This window comes from Sciurus vulgaris, assembly GCF_902686455.1.
Source record: "Sciurus vulgaris genome assembly, chromosome: 6".
Lineage (NCBI taxonomy): Eukaryota > Metazoa > Chordata > Mammalia > Rodentia > Sciuridae > Sciurus > Sciurus vulgaris.
Genome location: NC_136466.1, coordinates 149,435,509 through 149,457,495, shown reverse-complemented (window position 1 = coordinate 149,457,495; position 21,987 = coordinate 149,435,509). Strand labels below are relative to the sequence as shown.

General features: G+C 34.5%; 1 pseudogene across 1 annotated transcript; it reads left to right on the top strand.

Annotated features, from left to right (window-relative positions):
- The first annotated feature begins 20,284 nt into the window (after positions 1 to 20,284).
- Positions 20,285 to 21,167, top strand: LOC306663470 (small ribosomal subunit protein uS2-like; annotated as a pseudogene). Its single transcript has one exon. The product of its transcript is annotated as a small ribosomal subunit protein uS2-like (transcript).
- The last annotated feature ends 820 nt before the right edge of the window (positions 21,168 to 21,987 follow it).

Genomic DNA, 21,987 nt, shown 5'->3' with positions numbered 1-21,987 from the left:
GTAATAATAGTGCTAATATATTAAGATAAATGTTGTATAGAGTTTTTGGTGCCCCATATTAACAAGAAAACTTTATATTTACAGTCAACAAATCAAGCTCAAATATTACAGAATAAAACATATATATACACATATATGGACTATTAAAAATAAATTCATATTAGAAAGGAAAATTTGAAAATAAAACATAAACAAGAAGGTAAAATGTGAAGGCAATAAAACTTTAACATCTGTGCATTTATTTTAATACTTGATCATTAATTTAGAAAATAATAAAAATATATTGTTAAGTATGAACAATGACCACACAATCTCTTACAGATTTAATGTGATTCATTATCAATAATGTATGCCTGAAGGTAAATTTGGCAATACTCATCTATATATAAAATGCATAAACTTTAACAGCATTTTCTCTATTTAAATGTGCTTATGTATATACATGTATAAACAACTCTATATTCACATACATATAAAAACAATGATTGAAAAATTGATTTTCATAACTGATAGTAATAACCCATCTTAGCTGTCTAACTGACTTAACTGTATTTCCTTATATTGGAATATTATGCAACTGAGGACTACTTGTTGGAAGACCATGTTCTTGTCCATGTGTGTGAAAGTATATGCATGTGTGTTCATAATAGAAACCATTGAAAAAGCACATAGTAAAGAAAATTAAGTGCTTATTTGGAAATATGTGCTATTTATAGATAATTTTACTTTATATTATAAATTCTTATATATGAAAACTTTTAGTTTGGTAAATTTGTTTAGTGGTAATTGCAGTTTTTGTTTACCGTTATGAGAATATGGACATTTTATGCAATGTTTAGTGAATATAGAAGGTAACCATTAGCCATGATAAATAAATAAATGATATAAAGTGTATATATGTATAAACAGTAATATTAAATATATGCATTCCTTAATTATGTAGGTCAATGAGGCAAATGATGGCAATATGAAGAAATGTCTATTTTTGAGGCTAGTAACATTATAATTCATTTATATTTATCTTTCTTATTTCTATATAATCAGTTGCTTCTGGACCCAGTTGAAATTTCAGGATCTGTTTGCAAATGTGTCTTTATTTATGAGCACTTTTTTATTGGTTCTTTTTAGTTACAGATGACAGTAGAATCCATTTCCATATAATTACGCAAGTATGGAATATATCTTATTCTAATTATGAGCCCATTCTTACAGATGTACACAATGATGGGATTCACTATGGTGTACTCAGGTACATTGGAAAATTATTTTGTATTTATTCCCCTGTCTTTCCTTTTCCTATCTCCCTCTACCCTTTGTCTAATCTGCTGAATATCTATAATGCCTTTCTCCCCACTTATTGTGAGTTAGCTTCCACTTGTCAGTGAAAACATTTGACCTTTGTTTTTTTGGGATTGGTTTATTTTACCAATCATGATAGTCTCCAGATCCAGTAATTTACTTGAAAATATCATAAAGTCATTCTTCTTATTAGATGAGTAATATTCCATTGTGTATGTACACCACATTTTATTTATCCATTGTTCTGCTGAAGGGAACCTCGGTTGGGTTCACAGCTTAGCTATTGTAAATTGTGTTCTGTAAACACTGATGTGGTTGAGTCACTGTAATATGCTGATTCTAAGTCCTTTGGGTATATTCTGAGGAGTGGATATCTGGGTCAAGTATTGCTTTCATTCCTAGTTTTTTGAGGAATCTCCATACTGCTTTCCAGAGGGCCAGCACCAATTTGCAATCCCACCAGCAATATATAAGTGTACCCTTCTCCACATCCTTTATTACTTTGTATTCTTGATAATTGCCATTCTGACAGGAGTGAAATGGAATCTCAGTGTAGTTTTAATTTGCATTTCTCTAATTGTTAGAGATGTTGAATGTTTTTTAATATATTTGTTGAACATTCATATTTCTTCTTTAAGAAGTATCTATTCAGTTATTTTGCTCATTTGTTAATTGGGTTATTTGGTGCTAAGTTTTTGAGTTCTTTATATATCCTGAAGATTGACACTCTATCTGAGATTCCATTCTATAGGTTCTCTCTTCAGTTCTGGATTGTTTCCTTTGTTATGAAGAATATTTTTAGTTTGATGTCATCCTATTTATTGATTATTGCATTTACTTCTATTCTTTCAGAATCTTGTTAAGAACGTTAGTTTCTGAGCCATTATATCGTAGTGTCGAACCTACATTTTCTTCTACAATGTGTGGATTTTCTGGTATAATACCTAGGTCTTTGATCTACTTTGAATTTTCATGCAGGGTGAGAGATGGGGGTTAAGATTGCTTTGACTCTTCTGGGTCTCTTATATTTCCAGATGATTTTCACAACTGATTTTTCTATTTCTATGAAGAATGTCATTGGAATTCTGATAGAAGTTTCATTGAATCTGTACTGTGCTTTTATTAATATGGCTATTTATGAGTAGGTCTTTTTTCTAAGATTACTCAACATTATCTGAGTAGATATTGCTCACATATTTGCTCATGGTGATAAGCCCCTCCTTTAATTCCAGCAATTTTTACTTTAATATTTGCCAACAACAATTTTTCTAGTGAAATTTAGTCATTTTTTATAGGCCCTACTTAGGATTATTTGAATAAGCATTAAAAATACAATACATTTTACACTACAGGAGAATTATTAGTGGGAATTATCAAATTTAAGAATTAGAGATTTAGAGAAAGCATTTTTCATACCTGTACTTTCATAATTAATGATTACTCAGTAAACCAGAAAAATAAATTCAGGTTGTATGAGATGAATTCAAAGGAATATGAATAGATATTTAACTGTATTGGATTAAAAGTTACTGACAGAAGAGAAAAAATTTACTTATTGGTGATGGTGATTTCCATGATAGAATATTTTTCTTTATTTTCTTCATCAACTAGGACAAAGAAAAACATCTCTTTGATATTTATCAAACAAGTTTTATAAACCAATGTGTTAATAGGTTTTGTGGGCTTAATTTCTAGCTCTTCATTTGCTTCTGGAATATTCTTTTCTTAAGTGTCCTAAATTTCTTCTCTCTTCCATCTTTCCTTTAATACTTTTATACTAGCTATTAAGATGAAAGTGGAACTCCAGCAGCTATGTGACTTTTTCAAAGTCACAGACTTTAATACAAAACCTAAAAGAAAATATAGCTTCAAATGGCTACTTATACAACCAGAAATCTACCTGATACAGTAGAAAAGTCTAACTGGTTCATATTCACTTCCCTATTAGGGAAATAGTTATATTATGGTATTTAAACAAAATACTTGGAATGTAACAGTGTATATACAGAACCACAAATGCATATGTTGTTAGTTTTCATAGGTGGGGAAGATTACATCACATTTTGTGCAATGTTTTAGTACCACTATTAAGTCATTCACATATAATCTTAATAGTCACACTGTTGGGAGTATCCAAGATACTCACTAATAACATCTTACAAATCATTACATTTGTTCATTAACTGATTATAAATTGTTTTTCCTTTTTCTCTATAAAACTCATTTATAAATCCTTTTAAAAAGTTTTATAAGTTTTACAGTTGGCCTTAAAAACAAATTTGAAGGTTAGTCAGAGCAGTCATTATTTTCTATAAGGAAATGATGATGTAGAGCTCTCGTGTTTTCTTTTATAGTGCTGCAATTAAAAGACAGACATTGATGTTTTGTCAGTTTCCCTGACATTTGAGTGTTTATCCTGAATCTCAGCTGCAGCTGTCACTGAGCACTGAACTACCCAAGGCAAAGTGAAGAAACATGTAAAACCTCTGTCACACTCATGCAAGAATTCAATTCTTTACTTTAGAGTTCATTGGTTTATAATTTTGTTTTATCTTTTATAATGACCTAGGAATAATCCTGTAGATATTCTTGTAGCAAGCTTTAAATGTTTGCAAAACTTATGACCCTTTCTTCTAATTGCATTGTGTTCATTACATGGTTGCTTTATGTAGTTCAACTTTTAAATATAAATAAATAAAACAGCGAAATTGTAGGAAAGGCTGAGAAGACTAAAGCAGAAAAATAAAGCACAGTTTATCTCCAGGTATAGCAGTGCATCCCATTGGAGTTATTCTCTTTTTAATCAAGCAGGAAAAATCTCCATTCTACTCTGCTAGGATTGTTAACCATAAGATTCTGTGTGTACATGAGTCATTAGTTTCATATTGTTCCCCTAAAAATCAAATGCATAAGCAAACTTCCAAAAAAGATGCATTGTTATAAATATAAAAATAATAATGCTAATAAAAGACATAACATTTCCAGGGAATTTGAAACCCCAGAAGGAAAATGATATTCTTGTCAACTCAATTCTGCTTCATATCTTTAGTTGGTCTTTTCAAAGAATTCCTAAGTTTACATTTTGCACCTGCATGTAAATCACAGTGTTACTCACCTGAACAGCTTCTTTTGGATGTCTTCCCAGACTGGAGTCAGTTATACACCAAATTGCTTTTTTGGCAGGAGAAGTTCTAAATGAAGCAAATAGTCTTGATTGGTTGGTACATAAAACCCACAAATGCACATTTAGGAAAGAAAGAGTCTATACTATAATTGTCCAAAAAGTAGTGCTTGGCATTTGTGGAATGAGGTATTTTTCTTTCTGTACTAAGAAGAACACAAGATTACAGTTTTCATTTGGTAAATGGAGTAAGTCCAACCCTTGTAATTTCCCATACACTTGGAGATCTTTGTTGTCAGAGTGTCAAGAGAAAGATGCTCCAAATTGATTTGTGTTACTGCCGTGGCACCTCTCCAGGCCTTAGGGGCTCTGCAGAAGTGCCTGCTGAGTCTTTTGTATTATATGTATGCTTCAGCTTCTGTTTGTCTAGGATGAGTGGTAGATAGTTTATCAGGCTCTTAATGAAGTGTATTGATATAGTATATATTGCTCATACATTGGTGTTAAGAGAAAAGTCTTCAACAGTGCACATTCAAAACTCCTCAAAAGATGAATGCTAAATGTCAACTTGGCCTCTACAGGACTCAGATTCTTCAGCCTAATGAGCAAGAACAATGGGAATACAGATAATATGGTATGTGTCATGAGCAAATGAAGGAATAAAGGCAAGTAATTGATAAATGATCAAAGATGTTTGTTTGTATTGGTGATAGCCGGAGTATTGGCACACTATTATTGTATATTTATATAAATCCTTTGAAGGTAATATTAAAACTGTTTTATATTGATATTTAGTTTATAGTTAAAGAAAATGGAATTCTGGCACATTTAGTATTCCTGTATTTGCCAAGTAGATGTAGATAAAAATGACAAAATCTGTTTTTCTGTCATGTGTGAGTTAGTATAAGAATGAAAATTCAACAGTTTAATCTTGCTTATTTAAACAGAAAAAAAATTAGAGCTAATTATACCCTGGTGTTATTCTGAGTACTAGTTCTTATGTTAAATTTATTTTTAATGAAACCTAAGACCAAAAATTGGACATATTATTGGAATACAATGTTATGTTTCACTGTGTAAAGTTTAAATTGGGTTAAATATATCTTCTCAAATATTTACCACTTATTTCTTGTAAAACCACTTATAATTAATTTTTCAGTTCTTTGAGATATGTAGTACATAATAGTATCTATGGCCACCCTTCTGTGCAATAGTACACTTGAATTTCTTATTTCTCTCTAAGTGCATCTGGGCCTTCATTGTTCAGTCTTTCCACATGGCTACCTTCCCTCTGGTCTCTTGCCCTCTAACAGCTACCATTCTCTTTCACTTCCTAGAAGATCAACCTTTCAGACTTCTCGAGAATGAGAATATGTTTCTCTTCCGAGCCTGGCTCACTTAACATTATGATTCCCATCCATGTTGTTACAAATGACAGAATTTCACTCATTTTTATGGCTGAATAATATTCCTTCATGCATATATATACACCAGGTTTTCTTTAGCCATGCATAGATTGTTTCTACTTCTTGGTTATTGTCAGGAGTACTGTAATAAACACAGGAGTGAAAATGAGGTTTTAACAACTACTTTGACTCCTTTTCTGTATATACATAGAAGTCTAATGTTGGATCATAAGGTGACTCTGTTTTAAATACTTTGAGAAATGTCATACTGACCTCTATAGTGGCTCTCCTAATTTATATTCCCAACAACAGTGTGTACATCCTCACCTGCATTTGCATCACTCTTGAGCTCTGTGAAATAGGCATCTTTTTACTGACCATATATTTTGTAACTTGTGTTGTACAAGCTTCATGATGTATATTAAAATGTATTTAATCTTATGTATTAGGGTATTTAATCACTTCTTTCCATGTAATTCATAAGAAAAAATTATTTTCATGAGCAACAAATTATATTTCAATTATTTGAACTTAGAGTAATAAAAATGGGAAGCATAAATGTAAGCTTACTGGGACTTGGATTCTGTGTTACTGCTAAGACATGAACATTCATAAAATAAAACACAAACAATAATGATAATATCAAACTGTCTCTACCAAGCATATTTTTTTTTTTATCACAGAAAGCAATTCAAACGCTGCCTGAATAGGGATACTTACTATCAATACAAAAAATTATTTGAAATTAATTTGAAATAAATTTTCCTACAGACTATTATCCACTGAAAATTTTTACTCACCATAAATGTGCTTATTCTCAATGTTTATATGAAATAGATATCCCTGAATTGAAAAAGAAACAATTTGAATATTAATTTGTTTCACACACATTTAAGGTAATGCTGTATGTAAAATACACACACACACACACACACACACACACACACTCACGCACACACTCACACACCCCTCTGGTCAAAAAGAGATAATGGTTACTTAAGAAAACACCTATATTGATAAACATTTATTTTAATAATTTTACTATGTATAAAATAGTGAAATTTCCATTAAAGTATATAGAATTTTGAAAGAATCAAATTTTATTATGAAATTAAATGAAACACTGAAAAAGAAAAAAAGAAAAACAGTACAGAATTGAAAGAAAGTAACAGTAGTGAATCACATCACTGGACAATGAAGGAAAAGCTGCATGAAGGTGTTTTGAACAGTATGTATGTTTCAGTGGGAAACAGAAAAAATCTTGCCTGTCATTTAAGAGACTCTCAATATTAGAATTACACAAATTTTGAGTACAAACCATAGAACCAAGAGTTTCTGATTGTGCAAAATTGGGCCTCCACTGCATTTAAAGAAAAACGGAGATAACACTTCCCTTATGTGCTCAGATGACTTACATGAAGTAACATATGGTAATTATTTTGAACAATGTCTGTTAATAGCAAAATTTAAGAAGTCACTTTATCCTGTTGGATAATTTCCAAAGTTTGTTGGGTGCAGTGTTGCACGCCTGAAATCCCAGCAAGTCAGGTGCCTAAGGCAAGAGAATAACAAATTTGAGGTGAACCTCAGTAAGTTTGAGAGGTACTAAGCAACTTAGAGAGTTCCTATATCAAAATAAAAGATAAAAAGAACCAAAAATGTAGCTCAGTGATAAAATACACCAGAATTTAATCCACACTGTAAAAAAAAAAAAAAAAAAAAAAAATTCCAAAAGTATTTGTCAAAGTTGATAAAAGATAGAACTACAGGTATAGGTTTTGAAGTCTTTGAGGAAAGATAAAATAATTTCAATAAGATGAGGATTTTTTTTATTATTCATCTTTAAACATAGAGTATCTGATCAAACAAGCACGGTTTCTTTTACATATTTTAGACTTTTGAACTATTTTAGTTTTATTTTAGTAAAAGAAAGAGATTTTTAGCAAAGTGTCCAAGTGAAACATGGTCTGTGCAAAGTTGAAGAGAGACACTGAATTGGGAGGCACCTGAAAGGGGATATACTACAGAGAAATCAGACACATTTCCTGAGAAAAAGAGGCTACTCTGATAGATGAAGGAAAGGAGTGTGAGTCATATGAAGAGGAGAATGTACACCAATCCAGTTATAAGGGGAAAAAGAACATGCCAATGGAATGGTAATGATAAAATGATTTGGGGAAAGACCAGCATCCTCAGAATAGAAAAATCAGTGGATGATGGGAGTGGGGGTTTTGCAAGAAACAGAGGCAGAGACAGAGAGAGAGGTAGATGGAGCTACAAATACAGCAAGAGGAAATAGCTGCCCTGAGGGTAAAGAAGGAGGGAGAGTGAGACAGGTGAGAGGAGAAAGTTACTTTCCAAATCTTTGCGGATATTGTAAATAATCTTTGGAAGGAGGTGAGATGCTCAGTTTGAATGGAAGGAAGTGTTCTGTAGTTTTGAGAACTGATTAGACTGGAAGAGATGCAAAAGAATGAATGATAGTAGATATTTTGGAATTCCAGGTAATTATTTTAGGAAATAAATACTGATGTCTGAGACAGTTAATGTTAATTGCATTATTTTTGACAATGTTTGTTAATTTCTAAGGGAAAGTTACAGTTCCTTTTATAATTCAGTTTAGCCCTGAGACAGATTTCGTCTCCTTAAATATTGGGGAACATATCACTAATGGTAGATGCTACAAGAGCCCGAGGTTCCTCTTTTCTGCTGCCAGAGGCCCCCCAATGTCCCACATGCCAGATACCCCATCAACCATTAAGTTAAGACATTGTTGAGTAATGAAGTCAACATGAGCTGGCCATGCAGTACAGGGTAGTTGATTTTTTTTTAAGTCATTGTGATTTTGCAATCATTGCTAGCTCTTGTTATACTGAATGGTACAGCAGAAACCTTGGACATGAAGGTAAGTGATTCAATTTGGGGCACAATTTTTAGATTAAATGAATTAATGTCATGATGAATTGGATAATAGGTCTGTGTCAAAGAAAGGTCTGAAGTTACAATTCCATCTGCTTTCATAATTGAGGTGCTTCTAATTATGAAACCAGATGGATGGAGATGACTGAACTTGGGTGGAGAAGACCTTTAGACTTGGTAGAGATATCTGTAGATGTTATGCTGGCTAGGAATCTTTCTAGACCACCATAACAATGGAATTAAAGCTAAGTGCTGCACAGTTCTGAACCTATAATATCAATAGTGAGTGTTTTTTCCTGCCAAATCTATGGAATATGAGTACCACAAAATGAAAATCAATATTAGACATGATAAATCATGCCTGAATGATTTCTCTTGAATCTTTCCCTTTTGGTGATAATCATTTTAATTAGTCACCTTTTAAATTAGGGGAAGAATTTCTAAGTAACTCAACTTCTTCCATGCTTCATTACTGAAGCCTGGCAATAGCCTCTATAATATTCCATTTATCAATTTTTTAATTGATAATATTTTGGCATTGATGAGAATAAAATATCCTTACACCCAAAAAGATTTTATTTATACGCTCTCCTTTTTCCAGTGCTTATAATTTGTGGAATCTACACTATAAAACCCACCCGGTTGAGTAAAGCAGAAGTGGATATTGATTTGAAAATAAGTTTTATGGTGAATAGAAGAAACATGTTCTTTGGAAACACTAGTCTATGGCCTTATCTTTATGAATAGAACTGTTTTTGCTTCATCATGTTATGCAAACTTACTAATTATACCATAAGGGAATAAAACCAACAGACAGAACATGCATCTATTTTGCTCTAACCTCATTCAGAGTTAATTATGAAATGAAAGCCCCTGTAAGTGATTACATAATGGGTTAAGCAGTGTAAAATTTAATCTGGTATAGACATATATGAATGGAATATAAACAGTATATTCTTATCAGAATAATGTCTGAATATACTTTTTCAACGTGTACATATTTTTCTTAAGCACTAAATGGTATTAAAGAATTGAGGTTTTCCGTGTGTGTGTGTGTGTGTGTGTGTGTGTGTGTGTTTTCCCCAAGCTCACCACCGTTACGTGTTTTCTTTCACAATTTTAAAAAAGGTAATTCAATCAAATATTTGTGTGTCGGGGGGCCTGCGACATCATCAGGTATTAGCTTGGCAGGCTCAGGGTTAATTCACCTCACCCAGGGTCCAAAGCACTCATGCTTTATTGTTTGGAGACCAGGACTAGACAGGGTGGCTATGTTATTTCAGGTTAATCTCAGGATGCAACCTAGATTTTCTTCCTGACTATGGCATGCTTTGAATGAGGCAGTATTTTTCCACATGTACTGCTTAAACAATACCGTTTAAATCTGTAGAGCAGAGATGAGCTAATGAATGGTGGGCAACAGGAAACTTCGCCTCTTGGATGCACTTGACCCAGCGAGACCAGGTTCCTGTAGTTCTTCATGACATCCCTGCGCAGGTCCTTCTGGGCGGGATCCAGCCGCTGCCACTCCTCCTGGGTAAAGTCCACAGTCACACCACCAAGCGTCACTGATTCCAGTGTGGCTCAGTCAGTAGCTGGGCGGCAGTCTTTCCACCTGCATGCCGTTGTCAGGGGAAGAGGACGAGCCTGAGGCGCGCATAGAGCTGTGTTCTGTGCCAGGACGGGGACCGCACCGCCAGGCCCTCCTGGCCGTCGTGCGCCTGGTGGACAAGGCCCCAGAACTGAGTTTTAATATGAAATTTTTGTTTCAGTGTGAGAGTAGGTTCAAGTTGTGTATGTCATAGGATATTTTTCTATTCACTGTTTGGGGTATTCATTCTTTCCAAACTAAGGCAGTTGGTAATATCAAAGATAAGTCTTTATGTTTTTGTACAAAGGTATTGATGAATCAGTTTTCCTGTGTTTAAAATGTCTAAATCATAATTATTATTAATAGCTTTATATCTAGTCCATTCATTAATATTCACTTTCATTACATATTCTAAAATATTTCAGTTCTCATGCTCAACACCATGCTGTCTTGTGAAACAAGTGTTTTCTACTCATGGAAAGAGAACAGTCTCTTCTTAACCCTGAATTACCCTTTATATTCTGCTTCCTGCCTGGCTAATTTAAATACTTAAAATTCTGCTCTCCTCCTTGAAGAAAACAGAGGACAAAACTTTCTATTTTTACTTCTATTGCTTATCGAAAAACATTCTCAGACAGAAAACATCTTTTTCAAGATTTTAATGGAAACTTGCTGGGAAATGTTGATTTTCATCTGTCTTCCTGTGTTTCTCAAGGAATTTGTATATTTCCTAAAATGTTTAGAAGAATTTGCATCCATCTTGAAATGATATACACATAATTTTTTTCTCTTTTTTCAATTTTTCCACAGATTTATCAATTTATTAGATTTAAAAACATAATGTGATAGCTACTGATATTTTATTGTGCATTTGTTTTCAATATAATTATTTGATCTTATCTAGTTAATATTGTATCAGTGTATTGGTTTTAATGTAGAGAATACAAAACTTGATTTATTATAATTTTAATAAAATGTGATTTGTATAATAAAGTGCAAATCCTTAGTGTGCAGACCAGATTTTTTATATATACATGGGCATGAAACTCAGAGTTCATATCAAGCTATGAAACAATTTTTATTGCTCCAGAAGATTTCCGCAAACCTTACCCATTCCAAAGGCAATACTCAAATGCATTCATTCTGAAATGAATGATCCAAAGGCAATCATTCTTCTGAAGACAGGGTTTCAACATAATGATGTAAAGACTTTTGAAAATATGCTTTCTTATAAAAGGAGAGAAAAAATAGGCCAATATTGTCAAAATTATTGTGACCAGAATTCTGGACATTAACCTAAGACTTGGAAATATCTGAAAAGTGAACATTCCAGAAAAATGACTAGATCTCAGTAAGAGTTGCCAGTTTTCATGTTTGTTTTTTGTGTGGTGCTTGGGATAAGACACGTGGCCTCACCCATGCTAGGCAGGTACTCTGCCACTGATTTGCATCTTCAGTTCACTTTGTAGTATTTGAATTTGATTTGCCAAATCCCCTTCTATCCAACTCTTTGGTAGCTAGGAAAACTAGCAGCCTACAAGACACTGGAAGGGGAAGACCCATTAGGAGAGAACTTTTACTTCTGGAACCATCTGTAGCTCACTGGAAAGGTTCACCATCATGCCTTTGTCTGTTTAAACTTACTACTTACTTAGTGGAAAGATTCTTAATACTAGTGCTTATATTTAAAAAAAAAAAATAGCAGTTATTGAACAGTGAATCTGCTAGAAACAGTGACACTAACCAGGACAAATATCCTGGCACAAAAAAATTAAACAGAAGAGTGGGAACTTTGAAGATCTTCTAAATATTTCTGGGAATATGAAAAGTCACACACATGTGCAGAGTTATGAGCATGCTCAGGAAAAGTCTGCAAAGACATAATCATTTACCTTCCCATTAATTGTATGGATCAGTTCCAGTAGGAAATGAAGATTAAAACAGTTATAAATTCATAGAACACTCAAGGCTTGCACACGGCCTATACAGACACAAGGAAGTTTAATCATGTGTATTTTTCTCAGGATATTTAAGAAAATTCCCACCTCATCCTCAGCTGTCATCAAGCTAACTAGGCAGAAATTTCAGTGGCTGCTCAGGATACAAAATGCAGACTTCAATGAATTAAAAAAAAAGAAAATCATAAGCAAGTTAACATCAACATGAACCACAACCTATAGTAAAAATAAGCTCCCAAATGAAGGGCCTAATTTCCAGAGTTGCCACTTGTGCTATTTATAATATCCTATTTTCAATAAAGTAATGTCAAAACCAATCATGTAAAAGGACAGTATGGACTTATACAAGGAAAAAAGCAGCCAGCATAAATGTTTCTGAATCAGCTCTAGTTGTTGACTTGATTTACAGACTTTAAGTCAACCATGCCATTATGTTTAAAGCATTAATATGAATCATACCCAAAAGTTAAAGAAAGGAAAATAACAATATCAAAGAGAATATTAATAATGAAAGAACATAAAATCATTTTAAAAAGTCAAAAAGATTTTGTGACTATGTTAACCTGTTGTTGTATCATAACTAGAAAGATTATTTTTTTTTTTCAAAAAAGGATAGGAATGCTCCCAAGGCTAAGAAAAAAAAAATGCCTAAATAAAAAACAAACAAAAAAAGTCATAAAGAAATTTTGAGTTGAAAATTACAATAATTGAAATGAAATAGTCTCTCCAGGAACATTTTAGGTAGCATAAAAAAAAAGAGTTAATTTGTATTAAGTCAACTGACATTTTTCAGGCAAAGGAACAGGAAAAAGTAAAAAATGAAAAGAACAGATTCTCTATGACCTGTGGGGCACTGTCTAGCATAAGCAAACATAAATAATATGAGTTCCAGAAAACAGGATGGAGAAAGAAAGGAATGAATATCTGAAGAAATAATAATTTTCATAAAGTTAATGAGAAATATGAATTTAATATTTAAGAGGCTCAAAAAATTCCAAATAGGATGGACTCAAAGGGATCCATATTTTGTCAGGTCATAGTAAAAATACTGAGACAGATGAAGGTTCATTCTGAACAACAGAAGGAGAAAAAAGACTGTTTATATACAAGAGATGGAGTTGGAGAATATCATGCTAAGTGAAATAAGCCAATACCAAAAAACCAAAGATCAAATGTTTACTCTGATAAGTGGATGATGATACATAATGGGAAAGTGGTAGTGGGTGGTAAGAGAAGAATGGAGGAACTCTCTGGATTGTGTAGTGGGAAATGGGGTGGGATGGGGTGTGGAAAGGAAAGATATTGGACTGAGACAGACATTATTATCCCATGTACCTGTATGATTACATGAATGGTATGAATCTACATTGTGTACAACCATAGAAATGAAAAGTTGTAACCCATTTCTGTACAAGGAATCAAAATGCAGTCTGCAAAAATAAAGAATAAATAATAAATTTTAAAAAAGAGGTCAGTAGGATTGACCCAGCTTCTCATCAGAATCAAAGTCAAAAGTCATAGATGATATATTAAACATATTGCAAGAAGCAAGACTGTCAAATAAGATTCCTATACACAGCAAAAATATCCAACAAAAGTGAAGGAGAGGGCTGGGGAGATAGCTCAGCTGGTAGAGTGTTTGCCTTGCAAGCACAAGGCCCTGAGTTTGATCCCCAGTACCATTAAAAAAAAAAAAAAAAAAAAAAATTGAAGGAGAAATTAAGTCATTGTTTGAACTACTATAGAACAATAAAATAAAGTAGATTTAATAATATCTATATAATGCTTCTCACAATAACAGCAGAATGCAGAACCTTCACAAATCTACTCAGAGTATTCTCTAGAATGTGACATGACACCATTTGATTAAAAAATAGAAATAACATTGAAGCCAGAAAATATTTTAATTAAAATCCAATAGCAAAAGATAACATTAAATTTTTGAATATTTGGAATTAAGAAGCACGTTAATACTCAATGATTCAAGGGAACGCATTACAGATTAGAATATAATTTTTGACATAAATATAAAAAAATACACAAATACCAAAATTTATAGAATAAAACCTAACCAATGCTTAAATGGAAACAACATAGTCAATATCTTTCCAAAAAGTAAATGATACAAATTGAGTAAGTGTACCCTGCACTTTAAGAAACTAGAATTTCTGATTTCCTCTAAAACTAAACCCAAAGTATAAGGAAAAGAACAGATAAGAATTAAAAAAAAAAAAAAATGGAATGAAGAATAGGAAATCAATACAAAATATAAATGAAACCAAATATCCTATTAAAAAGATCCATGAAGTCAGGTGTGGTGGTGCAGGTCAATAATCCCAGTTACTAAGGAGGCTGCAGGAGGATCACAAATTTGAGGCCAGCCTCAACAACTTAATGAGACCCTGTCCCCCCCAAAAAAAGAAAGTGATGGGATGTTTCTCCGTGGTGGAGTGACCCCAGGTTCAGTCTGTAATATAAGGGCAGGGGGATCAATGAAATTGTAAAACTCTTGAAAGCTTGTCAAAAAAGAAAGAGTCATGACAATAAAATCAGGAGAATCAATAAACAAACAATTGTGAAAACCAATTACGCATGCTTTTTTTTTTTTTTTTTTCCCCAGGGCTGGGGATTTTTGAATCCCAGGGCTCTGGGCTTGCGAGGCAAACACTCTGCCAATTGAGCTATACCCTATCCCCTATGCAGGGTTTTTAAAAAAGGGTTTATAACATGACCAAGGAAGGTAAAATTGTCTTATAATATGAAATCATTCAATGAAATACATAATAGTAATGGAAAAAAATATAAAATCATAATTTACTCGCTCAAAGGCACGTATACCCACAATAAATTAATCTGGTATTAAATAGTCCTGATCCCACCCCAGGTATTTTGAGGGCATCTGAAGACAGGAGATAGGGATTTTTACCTGATTAAAATATATTTTATGTTAATGTCAAAATTTTAATTTTGAGGAGTATTTTATATAGACAGAAGCAGCCAACATTCTTCCCACCAACACCTAATTATGTTACCATCACTAACTGTGTGGTCTCAGGAGGAAGTATTTATTTCACTTTCATGGAATGCTCAGATATTTTAAAAGTTTCTGGGATTTGTGATCCATTCAACAGGACTCCATCAAGCACACATGTCAGGTTTATTCTGAGATTCTTCTGCACACCACCACCACCCTGTACTCCTTCAGTACATCTCAGCCAGGAGTCTATTCTTGCATTTTCAGAGGAAGAAGGCTAGTATATGTGCAGGTGCTAGTTAACTGAAATCTCAAAGCTATACTTTTGGACCTTATCCTTAGAGCTCATTGAAGTGAGTGGTTCTATAGAAAGAAAAATGATGTCAATTTGCAGTGGAGAAAGGAGAGATGTACCAATTCAGACTCACGGAAAATGCAGACAATTTATCTAAAGACAAGCATTTTATAATAATTTGCACATATGTCAATACATACAAACAAGTCTTCAGGAAGTAGATGAAATAATTGATGAAATAAATGCCCACTATCATATTAATATCCCTTCAGTCAATTCATATCTGGAAAGTCATCTTGTAAAAAAAAAAATTATTAGATCATGCAGAGAATGCCTGCGAAAATCATCACATCACAAACATTTTCCAGGTATATCCCTATTAAAATCAGCACAGTACAAGCTCAGAGGTATTTAGAGAAAGAAAATACTAATATTACTTCTATACACCATCTTATAATATCAGTTAAAAAAACTAAAATATAATAAATCAAAACATAAATTGTGTGAAGGAAAGTTAAATATATAAATTATAAATATTATTTAAGAATAATATTTAAAATTTAATTTTTTACACTTTAGGTTTTGGTCCAGGAATAATCTAATCCTTCACATGGATCTAGGCCCTATTTAATATGCAAGCACCTAGAAATTAATGTTTTCAAAAAAATTAATTTCTAAGGCCTCCAAATGAAAATATTATTTGAAGCAGAAAACAGAAAAGATTGTGTTTGCCTGCACATGTGTGTAGGACTAGAAATTAATTTATGTAATCACATGGTTACTAAATCATTCTTTTGGAAACTTGCATAAAAATTTCTGGAACTAGTCTTTCTGGAGCCTAGTCTTCATAGAAAAAAATATTTTGAGGTAGTAACCTTCCAGAAAAAAATTGTAATAAAAGCCTATAGAAGAAAAATCTTTGAATAGTAGAGATGAATATAAACTTTCCAAAAGATAAGCAAGCTATTTTCTGTGTTGTTCCTTGAACAAGGTAATTAAGATATCTAATGTTAGTACACTTTTAACATCAATATAGTGGGGCAAGTTATGCAATCCTAATTTGCTGAATTCAACTCTTACTTAAAAGTCAGAGAATATTTAAATTGCACATTAATGTCATGTATTGTTCTTCCCTAATAAGTTGGTAGATGTTCAGAATACTAAACATTCAGGTGTATTGTGGATGAACAAGGAGAAAATATTTTTGACCAAAGAAAGCAGGACTTAAGAAGACTTCTCACATTATGACATAAAAATGTAAAATCATCTTCAATTAATGCATGATTCTTGTACTGGTAAAGCATGTGTGTTCAATGTGTACTACTATGAGCTACATTGGTTTAAATTAATTGACTTTTTATAAAAATTCCAAAGTATAATCCTGTAATGTTTCCATTTCATAAAAAGAAGTTCATTCAAATATAATTATTGGTTTATTTTCTCCTCTTGTACAACTGTGTTTACACAGAAATCTACCAATAACATTCCTGGACTCAATCCTCAGTACCAAAAAAAAAAAAAAAAAAAAAAAAAAAAAAACAAGATTTTTAGGTATGTTCAAAGCCAAAGGACGGGGATTAAATTTGATGGATATCTCAATTTGATTATTACACTATGAAGAAAACAATTTAACAAAACAAGTGCCTTATAATGCATACAAATAAACATCTTTAGCATTCATGTTGATCAACTTTTCACCACCATGGGGATAAAAAGAAAAATTCCAAGATAAACAACTTAAAAAGAGGACAGGTATATTTTGGCTCACAGTGGCAGAGGTTTCAGTGTTTTTTCTGTTTGCTCTGTGGCTTTTGGTCCTATAGAGAAGCAGTACTTGGTCCATGCACACATTGGAGCTGTTTCTCATTTCACGGTGGGAGAGAAAGAAAGGCTGTGGTTCAAATATGGCTTCCTTCCTTCCTCTTGGCCTCACCTCCAGTTTTACCACCACTCAGTGATGCCACCTGCTGGGGACTAGGCTTATTGTATGAGGATATTTAAAGGACCTTCGAGATGCAAACTATGTCAAAATATCAACGTTTCACTGTATATGCTCTATGGCAGTGTTAATTCACAAAATTGCTTACCAGGATAAAGTACCAACCGAAAGAGATGACGTTATGATTTGTGTTATGATTTGGTTTGTCTGATGGAAGCATGGTACACAATGCAGCAGGGTTTAGAGGTGGTACTTTCAGAAAGTGAATAACTCATGAGGACTGTAACCTCATCAGTGGATTAATCCATTTGATGGTATAATAATTTGAATAGACTACTGGGTATTACCTGTAGGCAGTTAAATTATGGCTAAGAGGAAGGTCACAGGTGGATTGACACTGGGGACCATGTCTGTCCCTGGACTCATCTTTTCTCTTCTATCTTTGCTTTTTTTTTTTTTTTTTCCATGAGCTGAGCAGCTTTCTCCACCAGAGCTTGCCACTGTGAAGTTTCTGCCCCCAAAGTCAGTCAAAAATTAACCAATTCCTCCAAAACCATGAGTCAAAATTAATCTTTCATCCTCCAAGATATAATTGTCAGATATTTTGATTAGAGCTTTGTAAAGCTGACCAACACAGTTTGGATCTTAAAAGTCCCCAAAATGTCAGATGATGAAGACACTGTTCTTCATGCAGTGGTGTTCAGGAGTGAAGCTTCTAAGAGAAGATTACATCATGGGGCTCTGACCTTATCAATAGATTGAAATATTTATGGACATAGACTAATGCATTTTTCTGGAGAAGCTCTGTTATAAAATCAAGCTCTTCTCTTTTTGCTTCCAAGTGCCATGAGGTAAAATGTTTCATTCCGTCACTCACCTGCCATGGTGCTCTGCCTTGCCACAGGCCCATCTTTGTAGGATCAGCAACCATGAACAGAAATCTCTGAAACAATGAGCCAAAATAAACCTTTCCACCTTTAGGTAGATATGTCTCAGATATTTTATCACAAATGGAAAGCTGACTGACACTGAAAGCTATTACTTGGTGTGGGATCATTGGTTAATCTAATAATCAGGTTGAGAAGACTTTGAAATTGATTTGCAGGAGAAATTTGTAATAGTGTGGACAAACTTAAAGACAACTTAGAATATTATAAACAGAGCAATAATGGTCAATCCAGATGAGGATTAGAAAAGCTGATAGGAATGTATATAGTGAAGGTCAGGTTCAAGAGGTTTCAGATTAAAATGAGGACCCTGTGGGGAACTGGACAAGAGAACATTCATGCTACATATGGACAAAGAACTTGTCACTTTGTTCATGCTGTGACATATTGTGTGAAACTAGGTTTTAAGGTGATGGGTTAATTAATCTGATGGAGGAAATTTCAAGGTACTACGCAATGTTTAGGCAGTGGCAATCGGTATCGCTATCTGGTTTGAATTAGATTTACCATGAGAACTGGAAACCAAAAGCAGAGCAGAAAGATTAGAAAACATGGTAGTTTGGCCAGCAAAGAAGCACACGTAAAGCTGCAGTCAAGGAGCATGTGGACACCCACCAAACACTTGACACCAGAACAGAAGGAAAGGTGCCCTGAGGTCATCTGAGAAGCCATTAAGACTCCACCACACAAGCTCTTAGGTGTTCAAAAATCTAAACTCATATTTGAGAAGAGAGAGCTGGGGCACTTTGCTTCCTATGGAACTCTCACAGGGATAGCTTTTTCTTCCCCTGTTCAACTATTCAGGAAATTTGAGGCTGCTATGGCCCTGGTCCAAGGAGGCACAACTATTGCTCTATTGCTCCCACTGACAGTAGACCTCAGCATCATCGATGAGGTGCTGATTTTGCAGATATGCAGAATGCAAAAGCTGTGGGTTTATGGAGGAGTCTAGCAAAATTTCAAAGGAAAGCTTGGGAGGACCTGTGTGGTCCGTCTAGAGTCCTTGCAAGCAGCCCATGAGAATGGCAGGCAGGAGGCTGAAGCTGCAGTGAGACCACAGGAAGTTAAAGATGCCAGGAACATAGTATCGCTGTCAAGGGAAGCCACAAGTGGGAAGGAAGCCAGCCCAATATAAAGTTCATATAGGCTGCAGCAAGCAAGGACAGAGGGAAGAGGTGTTTCCCAAGTAATTTGGAGGTCACATAATACCACTGTGTGACCCAAACGTCAGACATTAAACCCAGAATGCTACAGGATTTAACATTTGCCCTTCTGTGTTTTGGTCCTGCTTTGGTGTGGTTCCCCCTTGTTATTTTCCCATTCCTTCTTTTTGGAAAGGTGATTTTTAGCTGTGCCATATTATCTCAAAAGCATGTAAATTTCTTTTTTATGTTACAGGACTTAAAGCTAAGAGCTTGGCTTAAGACTCAGAGGACATGTTGGACTTGGACTTTTGGGCAGTACTGAACTTTAGAGAATGTTTGAACTCTTGGAGATGGAAAGAAAAATATTTTTCATCATGAGGCTGATATAAGTCTTTGTGATCCAGAGTCAGAATGTTATGATTTGAATGGTAAATGTCCTCCCTAAACCTCAGGTGTTGCTGGTGGGTATCTCCACTGCAGCAATGTTCAGAGGTTGAGACTTTGAGAGATGATGGATATGAGTACTCTGCCTTCATCAGAGGATAAATACACTTTTAGATTTATAACTTAATGGACTTTAGGGAAGGCACATTTTAAAAATAAAATCTCACTTTTTTAGGTGCTAACCAGGGAGGGGTCCATAGGGCACTGTTCTTGATTCCTGTCATAACTTAAAGGGAAGCTGTCTCAATGTATGGAGCTCTTGACATTCTGCAAATGAAGGAGGAGGATGACCTCAAATTTCTTGTAGCAGGAACCACTTAGTTGCCACCAACCTTGATTTCCAGATGGATCAATATATCTCCAAAAGGAAAAGCAGTGTCACACAACATAAACCTGAGGAGGACCTGGGAGAAGCTTCCGCTGGCAGCTCATGCCATTGTTACCATCAAAAACCCTGCTGATGTCAGTGCCATATCCTCCAGGAATACTGGCCAGCGGGCTGTGCTGAAGTTGGCTGCTGCCACTGGAGCCACTCCTATTGCTGGCCGCTTCACTCCTGGAACCTACATTGACCAGATCCAGGCAGCCTTCTGGGAGCCACCTCTTCTGGTGATTACTGACCCCAGGGCTGACCACCAGCCTCTTACAGAAGCATCTTATGTCACTCTGCCCACCATTGCTCTGTGTAACACAGACTCTCCTCTGTGCTAAGTGGACATTGCCATTCTATGCAGCAATAAGGGAGCTCATTCTGTGGGTCTGCTGTGGTGGATGCTGGCCTGAGAAGTTCTGTCCATGTGTGGCAACATTTCTCATGAACACCCATGGGAGGTCATGCCCGATCTCTGCTTCTACAGAGATCCTGAAGAGATTGAAAATGGAGCAGGCTGCTGCTGAAAAAGCTGTGCCCACGGAGGAATTTCAGGGTGAAAGGACTGCTCTAGCCCCTGAGTTCACTGCTACTCAACCTGAAGTCACAGACTGATCTGAGGGTGCGCAGGTGCCCTCGGTGCCTATCCAGCAGTTCCCTACTGAAGACTGGAGTGCCCAGCCCGCTGCTGAAGACTGGTCTGCAGCTCCCACTGCTCGGGCCACTGAGTGGCTAGGAACAACCACCCAGTGGTCTTGAGCTGTTGTGCAGATAGTTACTAAGCAAAATGGAAATAAAATTTTGGAAAATAAACACCAGTTTCTTAAAATAAAACAAAACAAAACAAACACGGTCTCTTTCTCCCTTTGTCTGCTCTTTGGTAAGCAGCTCTGTTCCACTGTACATCCCTGCCTGATGTTCTGCTTGGCATGGCTCCATAGTGATAAAACCAAGTGACCGTGTTTTGACACCTCTGCACCATAAGGAAAAATAAATCTTCTCTCCTTTAAGTTTATTTGTCTCAGGTATTTTTGTCATAGCAATGGAAATCTGACTAATAAAATGGCATAGTTCTCACAATGTTAATGTTAAATAAAAGTACACATTATTATTTTTAATAGAAGAATCTAATAATATCTCATAATTATCTGGGATAATGTCCCTTTAGAAATTAGAAATGCCATATGCAGAGTTCTATATTTAAGTGAGAAATTATCTTAAATATATATTAAGTGTTTAATGTAGCTTGTACAATTTCCATTTTCTTATTTACATTTCAAATAATGATCTGAAACCAGATTTTGTTAGAAACTACCATTTTCCCACTAATCACAGTCTCACTGATGTTATTTCACATTTTTTCTTTTTGTCCAGAAGATGCTGCTGCTGCTGCATAGATGCTGATAACTTTGGTAACTGACTGCTTCCCAGTCTCACTGCCACATTCACCCTGGATTAAAAGGAGACTGATACCTTTTTTTCATACTGATTTGTTTTTCATTTCATTCTGTCATTACTGTAATCTTTGAAAACAAGATATCATAAAATGTAAAGGCTTTCTGAAGAAATCCATTTATGT